The 21,020-nt window shown below is 37.1% G+C and overlaps 1 protein-coding gene across 1 annotated transcript in view; it reads left to right on the top strand.

The window, feature by feature from the left end:
- The window catches only part of DMD (dystrophin), a 2,077,064-nt gene that overhangs the window by 798,185 nt on the left and 1,257,859 nt on the right, over positions 1–21,020 (top strand). The window lies entirely within an intron of this gene.

The following is a 21,020-nucleotide window of genomic DNA, read 5'->3' on the forward strand; positions in this document are numbered from 1 at the left end:
CTCCCTCTGACCCTCCCCCCTCTCATGCTCTCTCTCTATCTCATTCTCTCTCTCAAATAAATAAATAAAATCTTAAAAAAAAATTAAAAAAATATGTTGTTTTTTTTGTGTGTGTGTATGTGTGTGTGGTACTCTTATTGGGTTTAGTATCAGGGTAAAGCTGGCGTTGTAAAATGTATTTGGAAGCATTCCCTCCTCTTCAATTTTTTGAAAGAGTTTGAGAAGCTTAAGTATTAAATCTTTGAATGTTTGATTTATCAGTGAAGCTTTCTGGTCTTGGACTTCTGTGTCGGGAGGTTTTTGATTACTGACTCCATTTTCTTACTAATAATCAGTCTATTCAGATTTTCTATTTCTTTATGGTTTCAGTATTGGATGACTTTGTGTTTCTAGGAATTTATCCATTCTTCTAGGTTGTCCAGTTTGTTGACATATAATTGTTCATGGTAGGTTTTTATGATTCTTTGTCTTTCTTTGGTGTCTGTTGTAACTTCTCCCCTTTCATTTCTGATTTTACTCATTTGAGCCCTCTCTTTTTTTCTTGGTGAGTCTAGCTAAATGATTGTCAGGTTTTTTTTTTTTTATGTTAAGTAAGACAGCATATAGTACATCAGAAGTTTTTGTTGATTGTCAGTTTTGTTCATTTTTTTAAAGAATCAGATCTTAGGTTCATTGATTTTTTTTTCTTTTGTCTTTTTACTCTCTACTGCATTTGTTTTCAACCTAATCTTTTTTCTTTTCTCTCGTCTAATCTTTATTATTTCCTTCTTTCTGCTAACTTTGGGCTTTGTTCTTCTTTTTCTAGTTCTTGGGATGTGAAGTTAAGTTGTTTATTGAGATATTTCTTGTTTCATGAGGTATGCCTATATCACTATGAACTTCACTCTTAGAATTGCTATTGGTTTACCACATAGATTTGGTACGTTGTTTTTCTGTTTTCACTTGTCTCAAGGTATTATTTGATTTCTTCATTGACCCATTGGTTGTTTAGTACTATATTGTTTAGTTTCCAAACATACTTGTGATTTTTCCAGTTTTCATCTTGTAATTGATGTCTAGTTTCACACTATTGTGATTGGCAAAGATGCTTGATATGACTTCAGTCTTCTTCAATTTATCAATACTTGTTTTGTGGCCTAACGATTTTTCCTAGAGAATGTCCCACGTGCACTTGAGAAGAATGTGTTTTCTGCTGCTTTTGGATGGAATACTCTGTATATATCTATTAAATCCCTCTGATCTAATGTGTGGTTTAAGGCTGATGTTTCCTTATTGATTTTCTGTCTGGATGATCTATCCATTGTTGTAAGTAGGGTATTAAAATCTCCTAATATTATTGCATTGCTGTCAATTTCTTTCTTTTAGGTTTGTTAATATTTTCTCTATATAATTAGGTGCTCTTATGTTGGGTGCATAAATATGTACAAATGTCATAGCCTCTTGTTAGACTGACCCCTTTACCATTATGTAATGCCCTTCTTTGTTTCTTTTTACAGTCTTTGTTTTAAAGTCTATTTTGTCTTAGTGTAGCTGCATCAGCTTTCTTTTGGTTTTCATTTACATGGAACATCTTTCTCTCTCCCTTTACTTTCCATCTGTGTGTATCCTTAGAACTAAAGTGAGTCTCTTATACATGTAGATGGGTCTTGCTTTGTTTTGTTTCTTTCCATTCAGCTACTCAATATATATAAAAATAGATATCTTTGTGTATTTTAAGTTGATAGCAACTTAAGTTTGAACACATTCTAAAATTCTACATTTTTACTTCCCCCCCATGTTTAATGTTTTTGATGTCACATTTTACATCTTTGTGTTTTGTGTATCCCTTAACTAATTCTTATAGTTATTTTTATTTCTTTTGTCTTTTAACCATTATACTAGCTCTTTAAGTGGCTAATCTACTACCTTTACTACATGTTTACCTTTACCAGTGTGGTAAACATATTAACATATATAAAAGTTTCCTTGTTACTAATTAGTACCTGTTCTTTTCAATTTAAAGAAATCCTTTTAACATTTCCTATAAGGCCAGTTTAGGGGTGATGAATTCCTTTGGATTTTGCTTGCCTGAGAAACTCTCTTTCCTTCAATTCTGAATCATAAGCTTGCCAGATAAAGTATTCTTGGCTGGAAGATTTTTTTCTTTCAGAACTTTGAATAAATTGTGCCACCACCTTCTGGGCTACAGTTTCTGCTGAAAAAAAAAAAAAATCTGCTTATGGTCTTATGGGGGTAAACTTGTGCATAACAAGTTGTTTTTCACTTGTTACTTTTAGGATTTTTTCTTAAGTTTAACTTTTGACCACTTAATTCGGTGTCTTAGTGTGGATCTCTTTGAGTTCATCTAATTTTTAACTCTCTGGGCTTTCTGGATATGGATATCTGTTTCATTTCCCAGGTTAAAGAAGTTTTCCGCCATTATTTCTTCAAATAGGTTTTCTGTGCCTTTATTTCTTTTCTTTCTGAGAGCCCTATAATGAGGATATCATTTCACTTGATGTTGTTCCGTAGTTCCCTTAAGCTATCTTCAGTTTCTAATATATTTTTAAAAATGTTTGCTGCTCCATTTTGGGTGAATTCCATTGTCCTGTATTCTCTTTCACTGATCCTTCCCTCTGTTTCATCTTGTCTGCTGTTGAATCCGTCAAGTGTATTTTCACTTCAGTTATTGTATTTTTCAGTTTTGTGACTTGTAGTTGGTACTTTCTTATATTTTCTACCTTTATGTTGACGTTATCACTGTGTTCATCTGTTCCTCTCCCAAATTTGGTGAGCATTTTTATGATCATTACTTTAAATTCTTTATTAGGCAAATTCCTTATCTTTGTTTGATTAAGGGTTTGTTTTTTTTTTTTTTGAGGTTTTCTTATTCTTTCACTTGGAACATATTCCTCTGTTTCCTCATTTTCCTTGACTCTGTGTTTATTTCTATGTACCAGGCAAAACAGGTACTTCTCCTAGTCTTGAAAGAGTGGCCTTGTATAGGAGATGAAACTTACCTGTCAACCTCTCCCTAGCTTTTGGTTGTCTCTTGAACCTTTGTGATTGTCTGAAGTGCAGAACCTAATACTTTATTTTTTTCTTGCAAGTTTTTATTTAAATTCCAGTTAGTTAACATAAGTGTAATATTAGTTTCAGGTGTACAATTAAGTGATTCAGCACTTCCATACATCACCCTGTGCTCTTCACAAGTGCCCTCCTTAATCCCCATCACCCACTTAACACCTTAAAAAGTAGTCTCTACTAGCTGGATTTATTTGTTCAACTGATGTTCAATCCTTCACTTGTTAATTATAGTTGCCTTGTTCAGGTCCTGGAGGGGCAACTGTGAGGTTAAATTGAGGTAAAAGTGGAAATGGTCAGTGGTAGAGTAGAGTGGAGGCGGTAAATGTATTCTTCAGGATGTAAAAATGGTAACTATGTGACAGGATGGAGGTGGTAGCTAATACTGTGGTGGCACTCATTTTGCAATTTATAAGTATCAAACTAACACTTTGTACATCTTAAATTTACACAATGTTATGTGCCAATTATATCTCAATAAAGCTGGGGATGAAAGAGAATTAGCATGTCTTTGAAAGTGAAAAAAAAAAAAAGATCTTTGGTGAGGGAAATATAAGATAGAAGGGCCAGTAACTTGAGTAATAGGACAGACAAGGTACTTTATTGACTTTCAGGACAGTGAAGATTTAAACATGTTTGTAATGTGAGGAAAAATCCAATAGAGATACATATTTAACATGTAAAAGCAAGGTCTTACAGGAAAGGGTATATGAGCAAAAATGGAAAGATGGACTTTGAAAGTGGAAGAGAGTGAATTATGTTAATACGAAGATATTTTGAAGTTAAGAGTAGTAAGGCTGAGAAAGTTTACTCATGAAAGACTCCATACCTCAGAGGAAACTGCATCTTTTATAGGTCATATAGTGTTGGTGATATGAAGAAGTAGGGATGGGAGAATAGAGAACTGGTACCTCTGAAGAACTAAGAGTGGAAAGCATTTGCAGTACGAGCTCTTCTGTTGTAAAGATCAAACAGAAGTGTTAGCCAATAATATCATAGACAAAGTATTAGCAAAATGGTTTGCAGTGTAAACACTTATGCAAATTTCTTCCACAGTTTTCTGCAAAATAATAATTTTTTTCACAACTACCCACATACAGACACACAACCTGGGACAATCAAAAGGAAAGGTACTTCTACTTCCATTGTCTTCAGGCAGTGTCACCAGGATGAATCTGATTGGATCCTGAAACAACTCAGAGACTGGTGTTTGTGATCTTATTTTCCAATTATATTCACATTTGAAAGTCATTCATTTGGTCCTCATTTTCCCTCCATTAGTATGTCACTGTGTCCTGGTGCCTCTAATTTGAATTTCATGCTTTTCTTAAATTTATTTCTCTACCTTATCCAATTAGCTTGCATTCTTATTTCAGTATTACAGCTATTGGCCATTTTCTCCAAATTATTATAATTAGGATCAGCGGCTTAATTTGTGGGGTCCAGTACGTGAAGAAAATGCAAGGTTCTTGTTCTAAAATTAAGAATTTCACGATAGTGACAGCAGGTCATCAAAGCAAGCATGAGACCTTCTAAGCATGGAGACCTTCTAAGCATGATTGCACAGGTCATTGTGACCATGATGCCAGACCTGGTTGTCATTTTATGTGTTTGGTTAATTTTAGACCTAAATTGCTTTCAAAATTTTTCAGAAGTTAGAGAATTAGATGCATTTCTACAGAACAACATGGTTTAAAAACATTTTGCTGGGGATGATTAACCAATGATAAATAGTACTTTGAAAGGTAGAATTAAAAAAAATTAATTCTTAGTGTGTTAATAATGGATATAGCTTCTAGAATTACATTTTTTCATGTTTTGATTTTGGTGCTTTTTTTCCTTACAGTGGAAGAAAGGATATTGGATATCTTGATTCTTTTTTTTTTTTTTTTGACGTAGTGTTCCATAATTCATTGTTTGTGTATAACACCCAGTGCTCCATTCAGTACGTGCCCTCTTTAATACCCATCACCAGGCAAACCCATCCCCCCACCGCCCTCCCCTCTAGAACCCTCAGTTTGTATCCCAGAGTCCATAGTCTCTCATGGTTCGTCTCCCCCTCCGATTCCCCCCCTTCATTTTTCCCTTCCTGCTCTTTTTTTTTTTTTAAACATATAATGTATTATTTGTTTCAGAGGTACAGGTCTGTGATTCATCAGTCTTACACAATTCACAGCGCTCACCATAGCACATATTCTTTACTCTTCTAGGTGGAATGCTCTGTGATAAAACTATTATCTTCTTTTAAAAAATTTTCACCGTAAGCAGACTGTTACGCCAACATCTGTGTTCAAGGTGACTTCATTTTTGAGCTGAGTAGTAGACTATGCTCATAGTTGTTCTCATAATAATTTTAATTGAATAATTGGACAAGAATGATTACATTTCTGGGGGGGAACCCACCTGTATAATACTTACACATAGATAATAAACCCTGTAGCCCAGCCCTAATTAATGTAAGGAAAAACAGACAAGACAGTATATCCTTTTTATTTTTTCAATTAGAAAATAATTATTCTATTTCCCTATATGCTGTATCTTCTTTTATCTGAGAAAGGTATCTTCTTTTACCTTCCATCAATTAACATGAGTTACCTTGATTCTTGATTTTATTAATATTTTAGCATGCATCCTGTATTTTGAATTTAATTCCCCTCTATTTTATAAACACAGGAACTAAAATAGTATGTAACCTTCACAAGAACAAAGATTGTTGAAAACATGTTTCATTCTTAATCACTATGAATCATGGAGATGTACTTATTTATTGTTTTTTTAAGTAGTAATTCTATCATTATCTTTAAATATAATTTGCCCTACTTCAATAAATAGTGTTTTCTTGGCTATTTGCGACATTTCTGAAATGTTTTATAAGATAGTAATGTATGGTGATTAACATAATAAAATAAAAAAATAAAAACAAACAAAAAAAGTAGTTAAAATTTTCTTGTCTGTATGTATCCAACTATAACATATTAGCTTTTTTGGATACAGAGACAAAGGGACACATCAACACACATATACATATGTATGTTTGCATATATTTATGTATGTATGTATATTTATATTTCTGTATATGTATACATACGTGTGTATATATATGTATATATACGTACACACACAGACACAGATATATGCATTCTATTTTACTACCTAATTAATATTTAAGTATTATATACTCACACTAGGTAAATTGTTTTTGCTTTAGGAAGAGCATTAAAATATTTATAAATGAGTATGAACATATCTCACCCTTAAATTTCTTATAATTTGGTAGTTGAACTCCTTCCTTTAACATTGAAATAGCAAAAGAAGGAGTTAATGTATAAATCCGGGGAACCTGAGTCACTCAGTCGACTGAACATCTGACTCTTGATTTCTGCTCAGGTTTGATCTCTGGGTGTGAGATTGAGCCCCATGTCAGGCTCCACGCTGAGTGAAGAGTCTGATTTTCTCTCTCTCTCCCTCTGCCCCTCTCCCAGGTTGTGTGTTCTGTCTCTCTCTAAAATAAATGAATGAATGAATGAATGAATAAATAAATAAATAAATCTATCTATCTTTAAAAAAAAAAAATCTGGGGGTGCCCGGGTGGCTCAGTCGGTTAATGGGTGGCTCAGTTGGTTAAGCATCTGCCTTCAGCTCAGATCATGATCCCAGGGTCCTGGGATCGAGCCCTTCATCAGGCTCCCAGCTCAGCAGGAAGCCTGCTTCTCCCTCTCCCTCTGCCTGTCACTCCCCTGCTTCTGCACTCTCTCTCTCTGTCAAATAAATAAATAAAATCTTAAAAAATATTATGTTAAGGCCTAAAAGTTAGTCAATTACAAAAATTAGATCTGTAGTATGGATTGGTAAATTAGCATTTTAGGAATGAATTGTTGAGTAGAGGTTTTTCTTTTAATTTTATTATCTATGTACATTTTCATAAAAACTCCTGGAGTTTTTCTGTTTTTTTTTTTTTTTTTTTTATGTTCAGTTAGCCAGCATATAGTACATCATTAGTTTTCGATGTAGTGTTCAACGATTCATTAGTTGCATATAACACCCAGTACTCATCACAACACGTGCCCTCCTTAGTACCCATCACCCGCTTACCCCATCTTCCCACCCCCCTCCCCTCTGTAACCCTCAGGTTGTTTCCCAGAGTCCAGAGTCTCTCATGGTTTGTCTCCCTCTATGATTTCTTTTAATGAAAGGTGTATATAGCTTTCACTTATGACCCATTATAATTTACAGCTAATATTTAATTCCTATAACATAAAATACTGTTCTCAAGTTATAGGTCCATCTAGCTCATCCATCTTCCTTTTACCACTCTAGCCTCTTTTAAAACAATTTTCTTTTCAAGCCACTTCATAGACTTTTTGGGTTGAATGATCAAAACTGTTCTTTAATATTTAGGTTAACTGTGCCCTAAAATTACTTGTCCATTTTTTTTTTTTAAGAAGGAAATGGGAGAGGGACATTCAAGAACATATTTTTACAATTTATTCTAGTATACCAGGGCAATTTATATATGGAATGAGGAATAAAAAATATTTTTTAAGTTCATCAAGCTGTTTTTTAAGTCATAGGAATGTAAATATTCATGAGAAAATTTCCTTCAAAGTATCTAATAAAATTGGAGAATTGCTTTACTGCCTCTCCCTTACCAAGTTTCCTATCTGCATTGAGAAATGGCTAATTTAATAGTACTCTGCCCTTTGCTCTTTTCTGTTGTGAGCCCAATTAATTGCATTTAACTGTTATTATATAATTCTTTTTGCATCTTTTCTTTCAAATTTCATGATAATTCATTTCAAATTTGGCAAGTCATTAAAATCACACAGATGGAAGAGTCTAGGAACTTTAATCTAAGCATACTCCCTCTCAGTTCCCTTTGATTTTCTAATTCAGTAGAATCTGATTGAGACCGGGAACAGTATTTTGAAAATTTGCTCTACAGTCTGATGATTGTTTAGGTTTGAGAACTCTGGACTTGACCCTTACCTGAGCATGAATTGTTTAAGGCAGTCCCCTTTGCTAAGGTGCCCTATGTCTCAGATTCATTCCTAATGTGGACCATTAACTTTTTCATGTCCATCAACTGCTCATTAGAGCTGAGTGATCTCTTTATTTCAGAGATGAAGCTCATTTTCAACTCCTGAACAAGTAAACCAAGAAGGGGGAAAAAAGAGGGCGCCTGAGTGATACAGCCAGTTAAGTGTCTGCCTTCAGCTCAGGTCATGATCCCAGGGTCCTGGGATCGAGCCCTGCATGGGGCTCCCTGCTCAGTGCGGAGTCTGCTCCTCCCTCGCCCTCTGCCCCCCCCCCCCCCCGTGTGGGCTCTCTCTCTCTCCCCCCCAAATAAATAAATAAAATCTTTAAAAAAAAAAAAAAAGAAGGGGAAAAAGTAGTTCTCTTTCAAGGCTACATTTCCCTGCTGGAGTAGAATGAGTACTTCCTAGGCTGCCACAGCAAACTGCTGATGGATGGAAAGTGCATTGCTATATTCCCCGATATGCTACACCTGTCTTCCTCCTAGACCAAAGTCTAGATGGAACAGACATTCCCCATTGGACCAGTTTGGAAGACACTATGCAGTCCTGCATGGCTGTGGTAGATATTGCCCGCAACTTAATCTTTAACTGTATCTGACTTACGACAAGTGCAAGAACGCTGCAAGCAAGTGCCCACCACCTGAACGCCTGGTTGCTCCTCTCTCACTTAAAACAGCTCCAGCACAATGGGTTTCATGTCCAGATGATGGTAAGGTGCCACTGGGGAGAGGAGATAGAGGTAAGAGGAGGTTGGAAAACAGTTTATGTCTCTTTCAGTCAGCTTAGTATCTCACAAGAGCATTCAGTTACAGATGACCCTGGTCTCCAACAAAGAATTGAGTGCAACGCACCTCTTTGCCAGTATTTGTTTCCCATGCTTAACATCCACACACAGGAGTCTTCTTTCTGTACTCCCAGCATACTGCTTGGGAATTGTACAGCATATTTGGCAAGCGAAAGGAAAAGCAGCTTTTCACTGCATCTTGTTCCTGCTGTTCAAGGTGCACAGCCCAAATAAATCCTATCAGAGCCACAGACCCCGGCAGTAATTCCTTGCTACAAATCTGCAGTCTTGTCTATCTTAGCTACATGGAGAACAAAAGATCGGGAAGCCTTGTAATAACCTTAGGACAAAATAGTGCTCTTTGCAGCTACTCAGCTAGATCTGAGGAATTATTCAGTGTGGTGTGAATGAGTGGGGTGACAGGAAGCCCTGAACACACTCTGTCTTGCACTTCAACTTCTTCAGAACCATGGCAATCATCTGGAGTATGTGTGATAAATATTGTTAATCTTCATGCATATGAAAAGGATTAAAAAGGATCATCCCAGACATCCCAGGAGAGAAGTTTTCAAGTTTCTCAGATACTACTTCTAGTCTGCAGTCTGAGTATAATTGAACTCCACTGATGATTGACCATACAGGTCAACAGAGTCTAGAGCATTTTATTTCAAGAGAACCTGAACACTAGCGTCAGACCATTATGGACCTCCATCACAGTAAAAGAAACCCTGCACAGATGTCCAATGTACATCAGAAAAGAACCATTTCGGGTTATTGGGGCCACATTTGAGGCTACCTGACCGAAGATTGAAATCTGTTTTATGGGCAACCCTCGTGGCCATCTTTAGCTGCTCTGTAAAAGGTAGTGCAACAGATGTGCTTCTCACACATCATCTCAAGTCCAGGAAACCAGAAACCATGTGTCTGCTTATTATCCTGAGGGTCTGAATTCCCGAGTGGAGAAATTGACTAGCACCAAAAGGTCTTCCACTCTGAGATCTCTGTTACATTGCTGTGTTGGATGGAGATTACTGCCCTTATGTAAGGAGCACCAAGTGGCATGTCATTCAATGATAAGTTGACACAACTACCAGTCTATCTACAGTTGGTCTCACTGGGTTCTCCCTCACTAGAGGCCTTCTCTACTCGGGTGATGACCTGCATACCTCAGCTTGGAAGCACCAGCTACAGTTTTTTAACTTGTGGCACCTTGCCTTTTCCCTACCTATACTTGAATTATGGGAAAGTCGCTGCGTCTCTGACTTCCTGGGATAATAGAAGCAATTGCCAGAAATCAACTAAGTTTCTCAGTGGCTACATTCTGACTTGTGTTTCTGACCTCTACTTATTGCTTTGTTCTACAATTTGATTTTACCCCAAGGTTTGGATTTTTACTCTTACCTAGACTCCATGTGTTACTTACGCATGTGGTCTCAATCCTGACCCGATTTATCCCTAGACTCCAATTCTGTCTCACTCTTCTGTATCAGGACAATACTCTATGGTATTTTAATTATTTACAATATCAATAAATTATTAATTGCCTAACGTTTAGACTTTCATATTATGACCACATGTGCGATCAGAGAGCACCTTGCCATTACACCAGAGAAGCTTTGCTGACCAGGCGGGTCTCTGAAGTTATCTTGAAAAGGCTGGGAGATGAACTCTGTAGATTCCTTCTAGATTTACTGTATGATACTTCCAGCACTTCCTTTTTGAAGCTGAAATAATGCATTGGTTTGCTCCTGTCCGGGTGGAAGACCAATTTCATTTGTCTACCCATGAAGATGAATGGATGCAGAAAAAATCCAGAAATGTCTTAGATATATTACTGTACAGCTCATTGACCATTCTATCAATGCTTTACTTGAAAGTGATGGCTCTCTGATGTCAAGTTCCAGGGTCCCATCGTGTAATGGTTAGCACTCTGGACTCTGATGTCACGTTCCATTGATAAAGTGATGCCCAAACATTGCTTTCAAGTGTGCTTCCTTCAGAGGTCACAGAAGAACTTCAGTGACCTGCAGAGACCTGAAACAGATGAAGTTCCAACTAAACATGGCCCCAATAGTTTTAACATTTATAATCTTTACCTGTAAAGGAAATTATAGATAGCTCCATGCATGTGGCTTTGGGCTTTTTCTACCCAGTGGTTTTAAACCAAGTAACCTTAACAAAAACAACTCTAGGTGACCCTTGTAAATAATGCAACATTTCTTTTATATTTAAAGAATATATATACAAAACACTTGTGTACATCTTTGTAATTATTTGTAGCCTGTCATGTATGCTAATAAACATGCCACAAAACTAATTGTGCCAGAATTCCCCACAAGAGTTAAATCTAGAGTGGCTTAAATCAACACAGTTTTGTTTTTGGTTTTTGGGGTTTTTTGGGGGGTCTTTCTTGTCCAAGGAACACTGTGTGGGACCTCCTTTCTTTAAGAAAAAGTAGGACTAATTTGAAAATTTAAAAAGGCAACAGAGTGAAACTTTTGATGGTTGCTGAGGCAGTGAGCAGTTGTAAATTGTTTTTCCTGCTACAAATTTTCTCCTCTCCCCTCCGCTTTATTTTTAAAATCTCCATTTAATTCCTCGTGGGAAATACTACCTGGATTCCTTTTGAAAAGCATTTCCTCAGCCTGCTGAAAGTACACCTAACAATCTAGAAATGTTATTTCTGTGAGGATCTATTATTTTCCTTTCACCATACAAAATCATGAAAAATGAAATGTTTTTTTTTTCTCATCAACCCTAAAGAGATCCGAGTCTACAGTGATGTCCAGGGTGTTCCTCAAATTTAACTTTCCTTGAGGATGTCCTCCTGTCAGTTCTAAACAACTAAAAGTTGAGAGAATGTGTTTGTGAGACAAATAGAACATTCCTAGTGCTCCTTAAATAATTCCTGACATTTTCATGCCATGCCATGCTATGCCTCCTTAAAAACTTTCAAATTATCCTTCAGAAAGTTTAACAGGCTCTCCACTGAAATTATTCATCAGTAGGCAAAGTGTTGCATTTGATAGCAGCAGTAGTCCATACTGATAACCTTGCTAGATAGGTATAAAATGTGAAATTTGCTGACTGTTGTATAAGCCAGTGGCATTGCTCTATCTTTATAGGCCTTCTAATCATGCCATGCTACCATGATTCTCAGTGTTTCAAAGATAGTTCCTAGGTCCTTCATTATTTATCTCTTCACACCTTCCAGAAACCATTTCTTACATTTCCCTGGGCCACATTCCGACTGTTCCTTGTAGCCGTCTTTTATTCTCTGCCTCTACCTCAGTTTATCAAGTGTTGAATTCATTGACTATGACAGTAATTTGCTGTATAGTTTGAACCAGGTAGGACAGAAACATGAAATATTTGGCTTCAAGTTGATGGTTGTTTCATTTTTCTTACTGACATCCTGAATAGATTCCCATTGCTTTCCAGGCTCTGTGAAATTAAAAAGTTAAAGCCATCTTAGTTCAGCTTAAAATTTCAATCTCATATTCAGTTTAATGTTCTTCTACTGTTTCCATTTCAATCTTAAACCATGGCCTAAGTGACCTGCAGTTAAAAGGAAGAGTGATCAGTTTCCTCTCTGTACCACCATCACTTTTCCTTACCTACTCTGGGTCCCATTATTCTCCATTGACCTGAGAAGTAGGAATGAAGGAAAGTCGGCAAATGTCTCCTGTTAACTAGCATTTTCGTGGTGTTCATGTATTTTTTATAACAAGGACACAAGCATTGACTTTTTGGAGGGTGCAAGTGTGGGCTCTTTAAGTGGTCTTATAAAAGCTCTTCTGTCTTCCAAATTCTTTAACAAGAAAAACATGCTTAGTGAAAATATCTTCAAGCCTCTTCATCATGGAGTACTCTTGCTCCTTAAGCAGTGTTTCTGCTAGACAACTCAAACATGGTTGCCTTTTTCACTGTCTTCTCGACCTATGGAAATGTTTCTGCCACACCAAGCTTTAGGAAGTACAGGCTGCTCCCTCGCATCACTCTGCCATCATATCCAATTTTTTTTTTCTTTTATATTTAGATAGAAAGCAAATAACGCATTCAGCTGCATAAGCAGAGTCCAAGTTGGTAATTAGATGCCATCCTTATTTACTTAGGACTCCCAGACTCTACAAGTGATAGTTTTGGAGCTACCCTCACTTGCTTGGGGCGGAAAGATTGAAGTACCACTTTTCGTTCCTCATTGATGAGTAAATGGAAGATGCCATCGCACTGGGCCATGGATTCAGCCTGTCTATGATTCTCTTCAAAATCTTCATGGACTTTTAGAGTAAGCAAGCTTGGTGGAGTAATGAAGGAAGAGCCAGATTTCCCACCACTTCAATAAAGTTTTTAGAAAAGACTTATTTCCATCTCTTAGAACGAGAGGAATTTAGGACTCACTGTTTTCAGTTCAAGACTAAGAATAGCTTATAATTTGCATAAGAGTTAGGAGGAAACAGCTAATCAAAATGGGTGAAGGGGCAAGGGAGGTACAGGCTTTCAGTTATGCCATAAATAAGTCATGGGAACAGAAGGTAGAGCATAGGGAATATAATCAATGGTACTCTAATAACGTTGTATAGTGGCAGATGGTAACTACACTTGTGGGGAGCATAGCATAACGTAAGTACAGACTTGCCGAATCACTATGTTGTACCCCTGAAACTAAGGTAACATTGTGTGTCATCTGTACTTCAATAAAAAAAATGCTCTCAAATAACTCACCAAAATAATTTAGTCAAATTGAATATTCTTACTTGGTATTTGAATAAATTACAACCTCTTAATAAGTGACAAAGGAAAACTAAAAGGAAATAGTTGCATTAATTTATTGGCACACTGAACTTGAGACTCCAGAAAAGAGAACATTTTGGTGAAGGACAGTCTGTATGTGCAGTGAGGTGAGGCTGTTAAATAATGCAGATTGGTGGCTTCTTTGGTTTCCATGTTAATTTCTGAAGAGCCACAGGAGTAGGATTTGGTTTTACCACATCTCTTAGAGGACTCCCACCCTCCAGCCACTGTCCATGAGAATAATTCTTAACTCGTTATTGTTCTATTTTGTGCAAGGTAGTGGCATTCAATGTGGGACCAATTAATGCTCTCCCTCAAGCAGAAACTGCAAGAATTTGTAGCTGCTTTACTTGCATCAGAATTTGAGAAATAGTTTTCTTGAGTTCATCTACTACTAAAATCACTCAAAGAAATGAGGCCTAACTGAACAATGACTATTCTATTTCATTGCTTAGGGAAAAGAAGATAAGACAATGATGAAAGTCAAACTATTTTACATGTCTAGTCTCAATGACAAATACTTATAAACAATAAATAAATGTATTTTTTACTACAAGGTGATCATAAACCGTATTCCATTTTTTTAATGAACTGACATCTCTTTCCTTTGTCCTAGAAATTTTAATGAACACAATTTAGAGAATTCCTAGGTAATTCGTTGTCACAGAGCCTGAAGTTTTTTTGTTTGTGTGTGTGTTTGTTTCCATAAATTGAAGCAGAATAGGCAAGAATCTGTGAGAAAATCCACAGTCTGGACTTCTGAAAAGCAAGTGTCTCTCGAAATCTCAGCCCACTAAAAAGAATGCCTTTTTTAGGTAGGGCTAATGAAAGGGTAAATTGTACAATGTTAAGCCTGTATCTTTTGTGCAATTTACAAAGCAAAACTGAGAGCTCCCTTGGCGTGGCGTGTAGTAAGCAACCAAGAAATATTTATTGAATAATTGGATTTAAAAAAAAGGTTTGTGAAAGATGCTAAGACATTAAAGTGCATCTTTTGCACACTCATGCTTTCCATTCTGCAAGACTTGTAACACTCTTACACCCCTTCACAAGGGATTCCACAGCAAAGGGCTTCCTGGTGAAAACCTCCTCCACAATTAGATCCAGACATCAAGTCTTTCCCCAGTTTTTTGCCAGAAAACAAAAGCAAATAAAACAATCACACACACTCCTAAAAGAAGAAACAAAATAATGACAAAATCTCTCCCATTCCCAACCCTAGATCCCACAGATACTGGAAGAAAATTATTTTTGTGGCCTCAAACTAACTCATGCTATATAGTGAATTAAATTTCTCAGGAATGTCTATTTTAGCATATATATATATATTTAAATTGGTATAGTATGTAACCAAGAGAAGAATTCCATCAGTATATCAGTATAAGATAGGGAATTTGGGACAGAAACACTTTTCTGGCAATTTTTACTCATAAAGTATAGATTTGGTTTTCTTCTTTCTTAGGCTGAAAAATATTGTATCCTTGCATTCTACTAGACTTTTTTCTGGTTTGGTTGTTATCTTCCTATAGTGAGAGACTATGTATACAGTTCAATTCTGCAAAATATTTTGTGCTTAATAAGTATTTCCTGTTGGCTAGGAAGGTTAACTGTAAGGGAAATGTATCTTTTTTTTTTTTTTTTAAGACTTGATTTATTTGACAGAGAGAGACAGTGAGAGAGGGAACACAAGAAGGGAGAGTGGGAGAAGGAGAAGCAGGCTTCCCGCTGAGCAGGGAGCCTGATGCGGGGCTCGATCCCAGGACCCTGGGATCATGACCTGAGCCGAAGGCAGACGCTTAATGGACTGAGCCACCCAGGCACCCCGAAATGTATCTTTCTAATGTCTCAGAAAGTCCTATTTTAATAGTGAAAACACCCACATTCCTAATTCATTTGCAATCATGATCTTACCTATCATTAAATGAAATAAAAATGATTTTATTTTATAGAGCCTTTAATAAGTATAGCGAGGACATATAGCTCCTTTAATGAATGATGATTTATAAAAAGCTATTCAGATAACGTGAAATTTTTTTTCTATTTTTAAGACTGCATTCATATTTAAATACATTTATTTTGGTTCAAACTCCCAGTTTTTATTTCACATGAGAAATTTATTCCGCCAGAATGAAAAATTCATTCTTCCATAGTTTCTTAGCCATATTGCTAAGTATTTGTAATATTGGGGCACAAAGGTTATTATTTAATAAAATAAAAATGTAAAAAACAAGCAATTCACTGTGGAGACAACTGTCCATTGCCAACAAAAGTCAGTTTTTGATTTTATACTCTAGAGTACTTTGAGGAAATAATAATATATTTCATGTATGTTGATTATTTTAACTTAGTTTTCCTTGAATTTTTCTGAAAACCAAAATAAAAATTTTTTCATTATGCTTTTTCCCTGGTAACCATCATTAGGATTCCCTTTTTTACTTTTGTATTTTTGTTGTTGTTGGCCAGCCTCTCAATATCTTTGTAACCCTCCTCATATTTGTTGTTTTTGTTAGCTATATGATTCATCTTACTGATAAGAGAGTTAGCTGAAGACATGGTATAACATTTTTAAAAAATAGTTAAGCTGTAATCCGGACCAGCAACAAAAATCTGAATCTGGGTTGGGACTGCCTACCAAATCTGTTCAATGAGATAGCACAGATCAAGTGGCCAGAGGGTCCTAGAAAATCCACAGGCCTGGCCCCCCATCAGGGTTTGCCTAATAAGATGGGAAATCCAAATCAAAACCTCAATGAGATATCACATCACACCAGTCAGAGTGGCTAAAATTAACAAGTCAGGAAATGACAGATGTTGGCAGGGATGCGGAGAAAGGGGAACCCTCCTACACTGTTGGTGGGAATGCAAGCTGGTGCAGCCACTCTGGAAAACAATATGGACGTTCCTCAAAAAGTTGAAAATAGAGCTACCATATGACCCAGCAATTGCACTACTGGGTATTTACCCCAAAGATACAAATGTAGGGATCTGAAGGGGTACGTGCACCCCGATGCTTATAGCAGCAATGTCCACAATAGCCAAGCTTTGGAAAGAGCCAAGATGTCCATCAACAGATGAATGGATAAAGAAGGTGTGGTATATATATACAATGGAATATTATGCAGCCATCAAAAGGAATGAGATCTTGCCATTTGCAATGACGTGGATGGAACTGGAGGGTGTTATGCTGAGCGAAATAAGTCAATCAGAGAAAGACATGTATCATATGACCTCACTGATATGAGGAATTCTTAATCTCAGGAAACAAACTGAGTGTTGCTGGAGTGGTGGGGGGTGGGAGGGATGGGGTGGCTGGCTGATAGACATTGGGGAGGGTATGTGCTATGGTGAGCGCTGTGAATTGTGCAAGACTGTTGAATCACAGATCTGTACCTCTGAAACAAATAATACAATATATGTTAAAAAAAAAAAAAGAAGAAGAAGAAGAAGAAGATAGCAGGAGGGGAAGACGAACCATGAGAGACGATGGACTCTGAAAAACAAACTAAGGGTTCTAGAGGGGAGGGGGGTGGGAGGATGGGTTAGCCTGGTGGTGAGTATTAAAAAGGGCACGTTCTGCATGGAGCACTGGGTGATATATGCAAACAATGAATCATGGAACATTGCATCAAAAACTAATGATGCTATGTATGGTGATTAACATAACAATAAAAATTAAAAAAAAAAAGATGTTTAGAAATAGAAGGCAGCTTATGCCATGATTAGTTCAAAGAGATTTGCAAGCTTAGATTGACATCAGGTCTTTTCACTCCCTGAGATGATCAAAGAATCCATGTGTATTGGTCTCTCTTACTGACTACCAGGCCAAGCAAAGACCCAACCTATCTGAGGTCAATTCTGCCATCATCTCTTAGGTCATTTCATTTCTTTCAATCCATAGAATCTTATGAATAGAAAAGGTTAGATTTCTTTTTTTTTTTTTTTTTTTTTTTTATAAGAGAGGTGGGAGGTTTCCTTTTTTTTTTTTTTTTTTTAAGATTTTATTTATTTGACAGAGAGAGACACAGCGAGAGAGGGAACACAAGCAGGGGGAGTGAGAGAGGGAGAAGCAGGCTTCCCGCTGAGCAGGGAGCCTGATGTGGGGCTCGATCCCAGGACCCTGGGATCCTGACCTGAGCCGAAGGCAGACGCTTAACGACTGAGCCACCCAGGCGCCCCGAAAAGGTTAGATTTCTAAATATAGTTTTGAGGCTAGATATGTGGTTTAACATTGTGCTGTATTATATCCTATTCAATTATATTAAAATTGCACAGATGTGCGCAGGAGAGTAGGTTGTTTTTGCCTTTAGCCAGATAAAGGACCAGATTTAAACAATGCCTGAGTAGGCAATTACTACATGCTGTGATTGGAAGCTTTCTCCAGCCACCTGTCACAATGGTGAAATTTTATCATTAGAGATCCATTTCTCTGGAGAAAGTCTGGCTAAGCTACAGACATTCTCCTGTACAATACAGACAGCTCTGATTATAGCCATAAGCACTGTTAACTGAATTATGATGTGATGTAACTTCTCGTTGAAGTTTTGACTGAAGAAAGGGGAAACTGCATTTGAATTAGATTATAGGCCAAGGTCTTGGTCACTGATTTGGATCAAGTATTTTAATAGAAGTAGACTAAAGTTTCCTGTAAATAATGTTCCATCCTATTCTGATACTTCTGTTTTTTAATTTTTTTCCTATTCTGATAGTTTTAATTCCAAGCACACACAAACAACACACCAAAATAATACAAAAACACCAAAATAAAGCAAAAACACAAACAGGAAGGACTTCTCCAAAGGATGCGTCTGTCTGAGTGGTGGTGACTTTTCCCCAGTTTCTTTTCTATATCCAATTTTTTGACTACTTGAATACTTCTCTGTTTTCCCCACTAAGAAGCCTTGTTACACCATTTATTCAGTCATGAACAAAAGTATTGGTCTTTTTTTTCTAGGAGCTGGTATTGGGCAATGAACAAGACAGCCATAGTCTCTAATCTTATTGGCTCTTAAAGTCTGAAATAAAGGAAAAAATTAATGGGAAAATGCATTATGGTGTGATACATATTGAGCCAGAAATACAAAGTACAAGAGAGAACATAGGGTGTCAGGGACAGCCACCTGGTGAGGGAGATAGCCAAGTTTCCAAGGTAAGAGTTAAAGGATAAAGGTAAATTAGCCAATAAAAGGAAGTTGGGGTGGAATTGTTTGAGGAAAAAGGAGTAGCACGTTTAAGACCACGTATCAAGGGGCGCCTGGGTGGCTCAGTCATTAAGCGTCTGCCTTCAGCTCAGGTATTAACCCCGGGGTCCTGGGATCGAGCCCAGCATCAGGCTCCCTGCTCAGTGGGAAGCCTGCTTCTCCCTCTCCCGCTCCCCCTGCTTGTGTTCCCTCTCTCGCTGTGTCTCTCTCTCTCTGTCAAATAAATAAACAAAATCTTTAAAAAAGACCAAGTATCAAGAGAGACATAGTGTATGCTGGGGAATGAAAAATAAAATTTCTCTGTAGCTTGAGCAAGGACTATGTCCAGCCCGGACTATGAAGGGACTTTAAAGCCATATTAAAGAGTATTGCATCTATCCTCAGGAAAATAAATACTAAGTAGAGGATTTTAAGCAGAGAGCCATCATTTCATTTTAGGAAGAACACACTCTAGATGTGTTGCAGATGGGCAATGATAGGGTAGGATACCAGCCAAAGCCTGCACTGTATTTGAGGCAAGAGATGGTAATGAGCCAAGTAGAGTAATGACAGTGCGGAGGAGAAAAGAATGGAATCAAGAAATATTAGGAGGTAGAAGAAATGATTGGGAATTGATTGACTGATTAAACACAAAATGGTAAAGGACATGATAGAGAAAGAGGAAATATCCAGAATCATGCCTAATAAAGGCAGTGAATAATTGCCGGTCTCTGAAATAGAGGAAAAAAATACAGAGCAAGAGCAAAAGCAAGTTGGGAAGGTGGGAAGTAGATGAGAAGGGGGCCCAAAATGTGTCCATATTTGGTCATGCTGTTGCTTTGGTTGCTGTGGGATGTCCAAGTAGAATTGTCGAGTAGGGCAATATATATATGCACGTGTGGAGATCGAGGGGGAAGTCTGGACCGGAGACAAGAGTTGAGAGTTGTGAGCGAAAGAGGGCTAACCGAAACTAGAGGTGTGGGTGGAATGAGAAGAAAGGAAAGCCTAAGGTAAAATCCTGAGAACGATTTATGATCCAGGTAGAAATACCGAGAATGCCCTCCCACTCCTGTCGTAGTGTAAGACTTGCAGCTCTTTTAACTTTAGTCATAGTTGAGTAATGTTGTGTTCCAAGTTGGCTTCATTAAAGAATAATGGCATTTCTAATACATTTTAAGCTAAAGAGCCCACTGTATATTACTTTTTATTTTTTTAATATTTTTTATTGAAGTGTAGTTGCCACATGGTGTCACATTAGCTTCAGGTATACAGCATAGTGATGTGACAATATTACGCTGTGCTCTTCACAAGCAGGGTCGTTTTTAAAACCCTGCTCATGGTCTGTGGGACAGATAGTTCTCTTATACCAGATAATCATGTCTGCACATCATATAATATAGACAAATGCTTGCTGTGATGCATAACTTAAGGAATTCTCAGTAAGTTGCTTGTCCCAGTCCTTGCTTGTAGAACTGTTTTTCTAAAGGTGAACAGGTCCTTGAAGGGAGACTGTGCAGTTTGCTCAGCATGCTATTTATATTTGGAAAGTGTTAAATTACCCTAATCATACCTATAGTAACAATCAAGATTAATTGCAGCTGTATTAGGATTACTTATTATTTGTTCCAGTTCAGCAGTAACACAGATCCAATTGTACAAGTGATTTCCATAATTCAAATTGTGAAAGAAAACAGGGGGAAAAAGCCCATGCAAAACTGGTAGAAATCGTATTTAAAATAAATCCATAACCAGATGGTTGTTGAAATTCTCTTTTTGAAAGGAGCTGATTCTGAACAGATTGTATATGTGTCTCACTGGTGGAAGTGGATTATCCATCTTGAATTGGATTGTGATGACGATGACCCTATTCTAAGTAAACCAAATCTCTTGAACTATATAATGAGATCAGGAGGAACATTCGGCCTGAGAACGACAGATTGCAACGACGCAGATGATTTCACTACTGTTTTTTTTTTTTTTTCCAGCTTCATTCCTTGATATACATAATTCTGTGGTTTTTGTCCTGCAGAGATTCCGGATCCTGTAGTTCTGTGTGCTAATTCTCATTTCTTATTTTTATTTTTATTTTTATAAGCAGAGCTGAATGAGTGGCAGGAAGCTGCGAAATCTATCTTACAAAAAGGTGATTATGACGGAGTCTAGAAT

The sequence above is a fragment of the Neomonachus schauinslandi genome, chromosome X (genome assembly GCF_002201575.2).
Source record: "Neomonachus schauinslandi chromosome X, ASM220157v2, whole genome shotgun sequence".
In the NCBI taxonomy this organism is placed as follows: domain Eukaryota; kingdom Metazoa; phylum Chordata; class Mammalia; order Carnivora; family Phocidae; genus Neomonachus; species Neomonachus schauinslandi.